We start from the raw sequence: 12,404 nt of genomic DNA, 5'->3' as shown, positions 1-12,404 counted from the left end.
ATTTTTAAAGTGCAGTCAGTGTTGTCAGTGTCAGTGTGGGCAGTCTATGTCATTTAGTCATTTAGAGCAGCTGGACATTTTCTCTTTGGTACCGGCACTATGCAGGATGTTTTCCCCAGAGCCGGCACCCGCCCCAGCTGTAGACTCAGGTTGAAGATCTTGGGGCTGTCCCATTATGCACACTTGATCACACTTACACACTTGGGCACTTGACGTGCGCATCCACGTGCTTAGTGTCAGTGGGCAAGTGTGTCCCATTCCTCCATCAACCAAAAGTGCAGTACGCTTGATTAACACTTTACGCACACTTACGTACACAGTTGGGCAGCACAGTCTTTAATCAGCCTTGGACATGTAGTGTTATGTAAATGATTCGCTGTCACTCGGTGATCATCTTTCGTTCCTTTAATTAACTCAGTACGAACATAACACTCGGATGAATGAACACTGTCTTTCGCGGGCTGGACTCACCAGTGTGTTACTCTTCAAAAGGTCCGGTCTTGAACAACCACTATTGTTCCATATGCTCTGCATTAATCCGTACAACACAGGACACACACCATCTGGACCAGCTGCCTTCCCATAGCAAAGTCTCCCGAGCTCCAACCTCACCCCTGTCTCTGTGACAGACAAGGGTGGAGGAACAGGTGTTAGAAGGGGAGTAGCTGCAGCAGTGGAGATGTACCCAAGTGGAGAAAGAGGAGAAGGAGGAGGTCGAGCATGAGGAGAAGAGGGAGCCATGGTGGAAATGCCGACATGTTGAAGGAAGAGGAGGAAGTGGAGTTGGATAAGGAGTGGAGTGGAATGTGACCTTGATGTTTGTCACACTCTGACCACGAGTGAGAGTAGTGTGCCGGATGGTCAACTAGAAAGACGGTTGCTGAGTTTGAGGTGTGAAAAATAAAACTCCAAAACAAGGTCCATCTGATAAAAAATAATGATGTGATTTAGTACAGTTTTTCTCGATTGCTAAGACACATTTCTTGAAAGCTTCTCTCCTTTTCTCTAAACTGTGAACACAAACCCCAATTTTCAAGCTACATTCACAAAACCTCAGACTCTTCTTGCAAAACCAAACTTTCACCTCAAAACAGTTCAATCTGTGCTCAAAACTGAACTATGTTGTCAAATCGTCCCCCGAGTCAATCAAAATGAAAACCACTACTGAGCAGTCACTAAACACTACATAGAAAAATAGAAAACACAATGCTTATGATGTTTATCGTTCACTGTAGCTAAATGCATGTTGCAAAACAAAACACCTGTGCATTTACTGTAGCACTTCTCTCCTTCCCTTTCTTTCACCTTCCTCCTTCCCTCCCCACATCCATTTCATCCCCTTTTCCTTCCTTCTTCTTTTTTCTTCCCAGTTCATCCCTCCCTCATCCTCTCTTCCTTCACTCTGTTGTCTCTCATCTTCTCCTCTTCCTCTCCTCCTCTTCTCCATCCATAAATGCATGTTGCAAAACAAAAAACCTGTGCATTTAGCACTTGTACATAGTACTGTAAAAAAAAAAAAAAAAAAACACAGAAATCCTGTGCATTTTACACGTAGCACTTGTACAGTACAAAAACAAAGAGAAATCTTGTGCATTTAGCACTTGTATGCAGTAAGCCTACGTAAAAAAAATAAAGTACAAAAATATACAAATTACTCAGCCACAGCATAATTTCTCTGTTCTGTACTGGGTCAGGCCACAGGACTTCATCCTGAACTGGTTTATACATGTTCCCTCACATCATTAGCCACAAGTGTGATCAATTTTGAGTTGTTGTGTTCAACCGGTGAAACTTGCGCTTTAGTTGTGTTTGACTTTTGCCACTTGTGCTCAGCATTATGCAGCACAGGTGCATCACAATGAAAATGTGTTGGTAAGTTGTGTCTAAACAGGTGTAAAGTCCTTATGATTCTGCCAAAAGAGTGATGGATTCAATCAGTGGGTTCAGGCAACTGAGAATTTGGTTCAGACAACAGGGTTTAGTGTTTTAGCAATTGAGAAAAACTGTAACAGTCTAGAAAAAAACATAAGCAAACAAAAACATATTTACAAAGCGCGACACCATTCGGTCTACTAATATTACTAGTGGCAGGGGAAACTGCCACAGTGTTAAACCTGTTGAAGAACTGATTAAGTTAATCAGCTCTTCCAGCATCACCCACTATTGGCTGTCTTGTCTTTTTGTTGTAGCCAGAGATGGTATTGATTCCTTTCCACACCTCACGGATGTTGTTGTGTTGTAAATTCCTCTCAATCTTTCTTTTGTAGTCCAACTTAGCCATTTTCAGTCTCTTCTTCAGCTCATGTTATAACTGTTTGAGCCGCTCTTTATCACCGTTTCTAAAAGCTTCCTTTTTTTGGTTGAGGATTGCCTTTATGTCACTTGTGATCCAGGGTTTATTTTTGGGGAAACAGCGTATAGTCAACTCCAAGTCAACCAATTCTGATATTTGAAGTTGTGTATAACCTAACAAAGCCATAGTTGTTATACTTGATTTTTTTCATGGCTGTATAACATTTAGAAAGGGTGGTCCCCACACGTGATGAATAAAAAGTCGGTCCCCATAGACCACAGAAACAAGTATGTGTGTGTGTGTGTGTGAGAGAGAGAGAGTTATCTATTCTAATATTTTCCCCACCATACTACTATATTGTATACTGGATTTGAAATGATGTCTAATTAATATTCTTTGTGTTTCTGCAGAATAAAGATGGCCATGCCTGTGATTGTGAAGATCTTGCTGACTGATGGCAGCTGTCAGAGGCTGAGTCTTGCACATGGACTCCCTGAATCTCTTGGAGACCTTATGACTGAAGTGAAAAAACAGTGTAACCTTGAGGGAAACATCAGACTTCAGTTTATGGACTCATTGTTTGGGAACGAGTTCATGAACCTAACTTCTGTTTCAGAGGTGGAGGACAGAGGGACTCTAAGAGTAATTGATTTGTCAACGCCCACAATGCAACTTGAGAGCTCTCCAGTCCTACACCTTCAAGCATCAAGTCCTTGCTCCTCAGCAAATGACTCATCACTGTCAGGAGAACTTGTGGATACAGATATACTGTCATCAAATGAGTCCACAAGCTCACGATCCTCCTGGCCAGCTGTGTTTCATGTACCGAAGTTACCCTATGATGCAGAATTACAACTTCAGCAGGCAGGTGTAGTTTACATTCAAAATGGCAAAAATAGCTTCCGTTACAAAGTAAAAAATATATATGAACTTGCACTGCGTCTGTGTGGGTTGTCAAAAGTAGATACGCCGCTGCCGCCTCTCTCTCTCTCTCTCTCTGTCCCTTCACAGACGCACACAGCAGCAGCAGGTACACCCCTCTCCCCCCTCACCGCTACGTGAGTTTGTGCATAACAACGCTAGTCGCTACAATGTTGTCGTCTTAATATTAGCCATTAGCCGCAGCTAGCGGTTAAAAGCTGACGTTAATGATTAAAGACAACGTTATCAGGCATGTCCATCTATTCGGCTACGTTTACAGTGACCAAACGTCTTCTTTTGCCCGGACATGTCCACTTCTCACGTCCTGTCCGGGGCGTCTGAGGCTTTTTAAAAAAAAAAATGAACTCATGAACATGTCCGGCTGTGTTCGGTAATGGGACCGCTGACCCTGCCAGATTAAATGACTAGACACACCGGGGCTGAGGGCCGGACCGGCGCGACCCGACTTCATTCTCGGTCCAAGTCCTACCGGCCTGTTGAGTTAAATGTAGGAGCCCAGTCAGATCCATGGCCATGCTCATATCAGAGGAACAGACAAACAGCCCACTGCTTCAGAGCAGTTACAATAAAGAGGCAAGTGTGTGTGTGTGTGTGTGTGTGTGTGTGTGTGTGTGTGTGTGTGTGTGTGTGTGTGTGAGAGTGAGTGAGTGAGTGAGTGAGTGAGTGAGTGAGTGAGTGAGTGTGTGTGAGAGAGAGAGAGAGAGAGAGAGAGAGAGAGAGAGCCTACAGTAAAATACCCCCCCCCCCCTCCTCCTCCTTGAGAGCAGACAGGAAAGACAGTAAAAAAAAAAAGCAGGTGTGTGTGAGTGAAAGAGGGAGGGAGAGATTTTTCTTTTCTTTTTTTATCCCTATGATATTGAAAATGGTATTGAGTATCAAATATTTTCCTTAATATCGATATTGAGTTGAAAATTTTAGTATCATGATCATGATCGTGACAACCTTAGTGCCAGTAACTGTAACTGTCCATCTGATTGGCTCTGGACAACTGCAGTGTCAGAAGGTCAGAATCAAGTTGGTGCCACAGGAGCTAAAAGATGATGGAGACCAGTGTATCGATGGAGAAGGGACAAATTTGGAACACAGAGACATGCACAGAGAATGTTAGGCCAATCTCTGGCCATTATCCCCCCCCCCCCCCCCCCCCCCCAAAAAAAAAGTAACTAAGTAACTTTTACTCTGAGTAGGGTTGCACGGTATACCGGTACTAGATTGGTACCGGGGTACTAACGCATTTAAAACGGTACCATACTGCGCTTAGATGGGACCGGTACTTTCATTCTGCGCCGCCAGCAGCGGTGACGTCGCCGCGTGAAGTCGCCGCATTGTAATTTGAGCCGCGAGGAGCGATTGAGCGAGTCACAAACGAAGCAAGGTGCTTTTTATTATTACCATTACAGCGCCACCTGTCCATGTGCCTGTGTGTCTGTGCCGCGCGCGAGAGAGAGACGGCCGCCACAGCCTCGTTAATAAGTTTTGTTTTTACCGCGGATCACCACTGGCTGCATGCTCTCTCTGTCTCTCTCTCTCTCTCTCTCTCTCTCTCTCTCTGTGAGTGAGTGAGCACGGCGAAGCAGCGCTACGCAGAGATGAATTAACGGAACGATATTGCGTTGATGGGGGTGGGGGGAACAGAATCAATTTGGTCTACATATGGGAAACAATAGGTGTGTGTTTGAGTAACATGAACATTTGTGTTTCATTCTATAAACTACTGATAACAATTTCTCCCAAAAATTACAACTGGTCAAAATAACAAAAAAAGATGCAGTGTTTTCAGACCTCAAATAATGCAAAGAAAACAAGTTGATATTCATTTTTAAACAGACATTTTTTTAATTTAGGAAGAGTTCAGATTAATCTACTGTAGATGGAATGTTAATCCTGCAGCAGCAGTAACTGTTTACTGATTTCCTGTTTTATGGTCCAAAATTTTTCTATTAAAATAAAGCCAATAATGACATTTTTTGTGTTCTCTTTTTATGTGGAAAAGTACCGAAAAGTATCGAAAAACATGTTGGTACCGATACCGGTACCAAAATGTTGGTATCGTGACAACACTAACTCTGAGTAAATTTTAAATGAACTACTTTTTACTTTTACTTGAGTAGATTTTTACACCAGTACTTTTACTTTTACTTGAGTAAAATTTCATCAAGGTAACAGCACTTTTACTTGAGTAGATTTTTTTGGTACTCTTTCCACCCCTGCAAAATGGCACTGTACTCACTCCAGATCCCAAGTTGAAGTCAGCCATCCTTGATGGAAATTGTGCAGTATAAAGTCTATGTTAGTGATAACCCAGAGTCTCATCAAGAAACATCCATGTCTAACTGAGAAGGGGTCCGATACTGGCTATGGTGGATGGAAGATCAGTTTGAAATATAAACTATCCAACTACCGCACACAACTGAGAAAACTGGGATGCCCTGAAGTGACGGTGAACTCTTTAAAAAACAAACCTGTTGGAAAGCGCAGCGCCGCCTTTGGTGTCAAAAAGGCAAAGAGAGCAGAAGTAAATTTTTGCCCGACATTCCCATCAGCAGAAACTGAGGAGAGTCTAGAAGCCATGCGGAAAGCTTTACTCTTGGATGTAAAGAAGAGGAACAATCGAGAGGCTGTGAAGCTCAAGATGGAAAAGACCTTCGCATCTAGAAGACATGAGATTATTCGTGACGCACCAATGGTTAACTGTCATGGTTATTTATTTTTTATTTTTTTGAACACTAGCTCTCTCTTACTTGCCTAATTCAGTTTGTGGCATACATTTGGTTTTCTGGGTTACAGGGTTTCCCAGTCTGTTGAGTTAGAGTTTATTGCATTTGCACTTGTTAACGTAGTGAGAAACATCTTAAAGTGAGCTGTATTTACATTTGTATTTGACACTGTTTTGCAATCTGATATTTACATCAAACACAGTTCAACATGGTAAAAAGGAGACATCCCTGTGTCCAGCGTGGAGCACAGCTGAACATACATGCATGTTAACTGACACCCTGTCAATAGTTGTTGTGTCTGATGCTTTATTGTGGTCTTGAGCTCAGATAGTGTCTGGTTCTCTCATGTTCAGTGGAACAAATATTTGGCACGCTGCAAAAACCAAAATCAACAAGCTATTATAATCAAAGTCTGATTTTCTGACACGAGATGGAAAACCAATCACTTTTATTGGTGTTGTTATTTTATATTTGCTCTTAATGATGCACTAGTACTGTTAACAATGTTTTTAAATGTACTACTACTGTAAGTGACTGAAGTATTTTTGTTTGTGGTTTGTGTTTTAAAGGGACAGTATGTGAGATTTACCCCCATCTAGCGGTGCGGTTGCATGTCGGCACGTATTCTTGCTGTTGCGTTTACGTAAACTCGGGCAGAAGTCAGAAAAACAACACACGCTGCATGTATCAGGATAAACAAGCCTCTATGTAAACAAACGGTCCGCCAGCACGAGGCAAAACAATACAGGCGTGACAATATGTTGTCATGGTGATGTCGTATTGTTTACCTGACCCACGTTTTACCGGCTTTCTCTCGTCGAGTAAAATAACATCCAGTTGGTTTGCCGACGGCGTCACTCACGGCGTCATTCAGGTGTCTGACTGCACCTGAAGGCAACACCAGTGCCTCCGTCCTTCCTCACACTAGCTACACGGTGGTGACAGTTTTAACAGGCGCTGTCTGGAAAACTTTCTCCCCGAGCCGAGAAGCTCCGGCGGCCCGAGTTTGAGGTTACTTACAGCCACGGTGACACTGAACGTAAAACATGGCGATTCAACATGGCAGAGAAGGTTCGGTGAACCCCCCCCTGTATGTTTGTAACGACTTGTAACATCTCATTCTAAGGTACGAGAAAGCGCTCGTTTGTATGCGGGCGCGATTCCACTTCAGTGAAATACGTATTTATGAAAGCGATATTTGATTTTTGTCAATAAAAAGCCAATAAAGTCCCATACTGTCCCTTTAAATCCACTGGTATTATAATGGTTATAGCATTGTATTTCTATGCTGAAGTTACTTTTGGAACAATACAGTGAATTTTTTCAATGCAATCGGGTTTCATTTTTTTTATTTGCACACAACACAAAACTGATGTCTGCTGGCTTGTAACGCCGCATTATGTATTAATGACGCATTATGTAATAATGTAATAAATCTTCACGTCATTATGTAATAACGCCGCATTTTGTAATAATCTGCCGCATTTTGTAATAAAAATCTTGAACGCAATATGTAATAAACTTTGCCGCATTTTGTAATAAGTTGTTACATTTTACATCACTTATTACATATTGCGGGTGTTGCACTTTTTATGAAGAAAATGTAATAATTTGGTGCATTATGTAATAAACCACCAAAATGGATGTCTTAATTAGAAAAAACATTAACAATAATACACGCTGCTCCTCCTCCCCGCTGAGCAGAGCGGTCTCCTCCGACAGCAGGTCCCACGCGGATGATAACCGCTCCGCGTCTCTCCCTCCCCCCTTGCCCACCGACAATAATACGCCCGGGTCATGTTCGTCTGTGGAGGGATGACATGGACCACAGTCCGACTGGAGCTCCAGGCCGGGTCCAGCTCTGCTCCAGCAGCGGCAGGGGCGGCTGGGATCACCGCCCCCGGAGCCGCAGCTGGGGCGAGCTGGCTGGGGGGGATCGAGCTGTGGGATTTCATCGGGCTGATGATGCTGGAAGTGATTTTGCCTCTGATTTTCACCAGATTTAACATTTTATCAAAATTTGCCCAGCTGAACCATTTAAATTACTGAAAAATTATCATCATCTGCAAGCAGCAGCTGTAAAACGAGAACCAGTCCCAGAAGCTCCAGGCCCGGAGAACCAGAGAGGGGGCCCTGCCAGAGCGCTCCCCAAGAGTGGTGCATCGCCGCCCGGGTAAAATACGTGAGGGAGAGGGCTGGATGATTTGACGCTTTTTTCAAAACTCCGATCTAAAATATCAGATTATACCACTTTCCCTTGGTCGATTGAGGTCCAGTAAAAAGTATGATGGTCTTTTAACTCTCCTCTAGCCATGTGTGTATTATGATGTCATGTTTTTACACAGAGTCACGTGACCACACGTTTTTTGTCACAAAAAACTGTATGGTAGGACATGGCCATATAAAATGAAAAAAAAAAAAAAAAAGCTCCAGCAAACTATAAGTAAACAAATCAATCAATGTTGGCCCTGTTCAAAGGCAGACATGTGACTGTTCTCATAATAGTTGGAGGAAATAATAATAATTATTATTATTTTTATTTTATTGCAGTTTTTCAACATTTTTATTAAGGATATTAGCGGTCCCTCGCCAAAACAGGCCATGAAAGGGATACATTATAAAAAAAATATTGATGAAATTTACACATCATTCATTAGAAGACAACTAACCCTATGCACGAAAAAAATAATAATTGTAATAACAAAATGTCCCTGTAAGGATGTTAGTCATTTTTAACAGGATCTGAGGGTTAAGCATACCAGCATGAATCATAAATTAATTTCTTAAACTAGTAGGATGTGTCACTGGTCAAGAGAGTGTGTTTGAAAAACTGCTTAATGAGTGTTATTGGCACAAACATTACCGGTGCACTGAAATATCGGGAGACATAAGGTCACAGTATTATTAATAATACTGCACAACTGAAAGGTGAGTTTGAGGGTCCTGTGTGCATGTGTAGGTGAGTGAGTGAGTGAGTGAGTGAGTGAGTGAGGTGGAGCCGAGGAAGAAGTGAGAGCTGTCTGATAAAGTTTGTGTTATGTTGTTGTATAGTTACGTTGGGTCGGACGCTACAATATCAATAAAAACATGTGCTTAACATAGACGTCGGACGCGAAATAGCCGCGGAGCGGAGCCAGTTTCCTTTAACAGATTGTGCCAGATGCGCTAGAGCGCGCACCTCTGTGCCAGGCTCGTGCTCTGCAGCGATTTGTTTATTCATCTTAACAGAGCGCGAGCGAGATTTAACACACACATTCACACAGGCGACACACACATACGGGCTACACATGATACACATACCCACACACACACACATCTGAGGGGCCGAGGCGCCTGCCGAGCGGCACTGAGAAAAGCGCATCTGGTGGCGTGCCCCTCAGGGAGCACCCAGGTTGAGCACCCTGGGTGCTATCTATCTATCTATCTATCCCACTGACCAGGTTGAGCACCAGGGTGCTCAACCTGGTCAGTGGGATAGATAGATAGGATAGATAGATAGTTAGATTTGACCGTCCTACTGGTTTTAGAAATTAATTCATATTTATGATTCATGCATGCTGGTATGCTTAAAGTCAGTGTTATTCTGATGGTCCTAATGTCTTTTTTTTTTCTAATTAAGACATCCATTTTGGTGGTTTATTACATAATGCACCAAATTATTACATTTTTTTCATAAAAAAGTGTAACACCCGCAATATGTAATAAGTGATGTAAAATGTAACAACTTATTACAAAATGCGGCAAAGTTTATTACATATTGCGTTCAAGATTTTTATTACAAAATGCGGCAGATTATTACAAAATGCGGCGTTATTACATAATGACGTGAAGATTTATTACATTATTACATAATGCGTCATTATTACATAATGCGGCGTTACATGGCTTTAAAAAATCAAGTTACATTAGACCTAACCTGGGTTTTAAGCAAATAATACAATTGCTTTTAAGTTACATAATACATTTAAATAGTATTAGCATTAACAAATCAAGTTTGTTACATTGGAAAATCAGGTATCCTGAACATGATATAATAGGGGAGCATACATCAGTCCGACTGCCCAAAAGTCCGACAGCTCATTTCTCCGACTACCCATTCTACAGTGTTAAGGTTAGGTTTAGGGTAAGGTTAAGGGTTAGGGCTACTTAAGTCGGCGAAATGGGAGGTCGGACTAATGGATGCAAAAATAAAGAAATGTATGGTCGGAGAAATGGGTAGTCGGACAGATGCCATGCGCCCGATATAATCACTTCCATACTACTTAATTAATTGGTGTTTGCTATCTTAAAAAAAATAAGTTAAAGGTGTACAGAAAAGAAAATTTTTAGCCCACTCTGGGTCATAAAATTAGTGTAATAACTCATCTATCAGACGATGTAGGCCAAACTTTGTGCAAAATTCTATTTTTGAGTAAATCCGGGCTGAAAGTGTGTATTTTTTTCCCCGCATTGGATAATGCAGGCGCACGGATTATACGTCAGCCTGTACACGATTCATCAGCCACTGATATTGGATCCGTAATCCGTCATTCAAACGTCTGAGACAACACACACACACGGAGCTCGGGCTCGCCCCAAGCTTTGAATATCCCGCCCGCTCGCTAACGACCAATCAAATTCGTTTTCCTCACTCGGGTAAACTCGTGTTGCAGCTTGTGACAACTCGGCGCAACAAACAGGACAAACTGCAATTTCTGTACACCTTTAACCAACTTGATTATTTTAAATTTCTGAACATGACTGAAATGTGTTGGCCTAACTAGTAAATAATTAATTGAGAGAAATAAGGATATTTTGTCAGTCTTACACATTCTTATCATGTGGGACCGATGTACACATTAAAATCAAGTAAATCCAAAAAAAATATTTTTTTCAGTGTTGAGGTCAATATTCCTCGAAAGCCTGGTCGTTCCCTGCAGATACTAGTGGCCAGATCTATTAAAGGTTTGCGTGTATTAAAACGTGTGCAAACGTGATTGCACGCGCAAACACATGTGGAACCTGATCCACTAACCGGACGCACCGAGGATTGCGTCTCTCAAACGGGCCAAATAGCATGATGCAATCCATTTAGCGTGTTTGCCTTGATGAATATGTAAATATGGGTGTTTCTGCCAGAATGCACAAAATACTGGGAGGAGTAGATGCAAATAGATTTATTTAGCGCGCACAATGTGATTGACCAAACCAGGAAGAGATTGCAGTGGCTGTTTTTGCGTCTTTATTTACCACGTCTGAAAACCATGTACTAACTGATACAACTTTGTGAAAACGTATGCGTTTATTTGTTTGATGCCTGTCAGAGCCCCATGATCTTACATCTCTGCATTTCCTCACGTCTGGGTAATTCTGTAACAGTTTTTCAGCCGTGTTAAAAGTCTTTTACGCGCTGTTACGCACGGCACACGTCTCTCCTCTCCAGTACCTGGCTGCTCAGCTCCGTCTCTCAGTCCCGGTCCCGGACTGAGACGTCACCGCTGCCTTCACCCGTCTTTGATCCCTCTGGTCAGTGGTCAGAGCGTTTAGATCCGTGTGTCCCACCTGAGCTCTCTATTAATCCACTGGATCATGGGTGGCACACACACACACATATTATAGGTGTGTGATTGTTGCTGCAGCCTGTTCGTCACTCCATGGCGGAAACGATTACCACGCGCAAAACCCTCATTTGAATACTGCGGTTTGCACGTGTTTTCATTTAGCTTAGGGTTTCTCAACCAAAGTCCAAAACTTCCTTCCGAGGGGCCGCTGTTCCGAATGTGTTTTATTTTGAAAATTGACCGGATTCTCTCGTGGTTTGACTTCCTGTCCGGCTTGACACGATCGCGCCGCGGGGACAGTGTGATTTATCAAAGAGAAATTGCGGAGAGTTGTGCGTACGCACACTTTGATAGATCTGAAAAGGGTGTAAATATTTAGGGTGTACGCTAGGGATGTGGAGATTCACCGATTCATATCGGTGGTCCGATATAAACGTATGCGATGCGACTGCACCGGTAGATTCAGGCTACATCGGACATAATTTATGGTTGAATTTGCGATGCATCTCTTCTAGCCTTCTACATCGGTAAATTCCATGGTTAAATCGATCATTTCATTTTCCGAGGCAACCTGAACGCACCATCGTGGAAGCCGTGCCCGTGCGCAGCCTCCTGCCCTGCTCTGACAGCAGCAGCAGCAGCTGTAGTCAGAGCCGCCAAGAGAAGTAAACAGTCCCGAGTGAAGCGGTGGGTCAATACTCGGCCGTCAGCGGCTGTAACTAGGAGGAGGGCCGTGGTAGTGGCTCTGGCTATGGGCTCTGGTTGTAGCAGAAGGACTTTGGTTGTAGTGAGCTAGGAAGCGGTGGTAGCCGCGGATGCTAACCGCTAGTTAGCGGTAGCGGTTAGCATCCGGACAGCTAGCAGGGCTAGTACAGTAGCTCTCCTACTCTGCTGCACTGACCTACACCTGAG

The sequence above is a fragment of the Trachurus trachurus genome (genome assembly GCF_905171665.1).
Source record: "Trachurus trachurus genome assembly, chromosome: 13".
Classification (NCBI taxonomy): Eukaryota; Metazoa; Chordata; class Actinopteri; order Carangiformes; family Carangidae; genus Trachurus; species Trachurus trachurus.
This window is presented reverse-complemented; position numbering follows the sequence as displayed.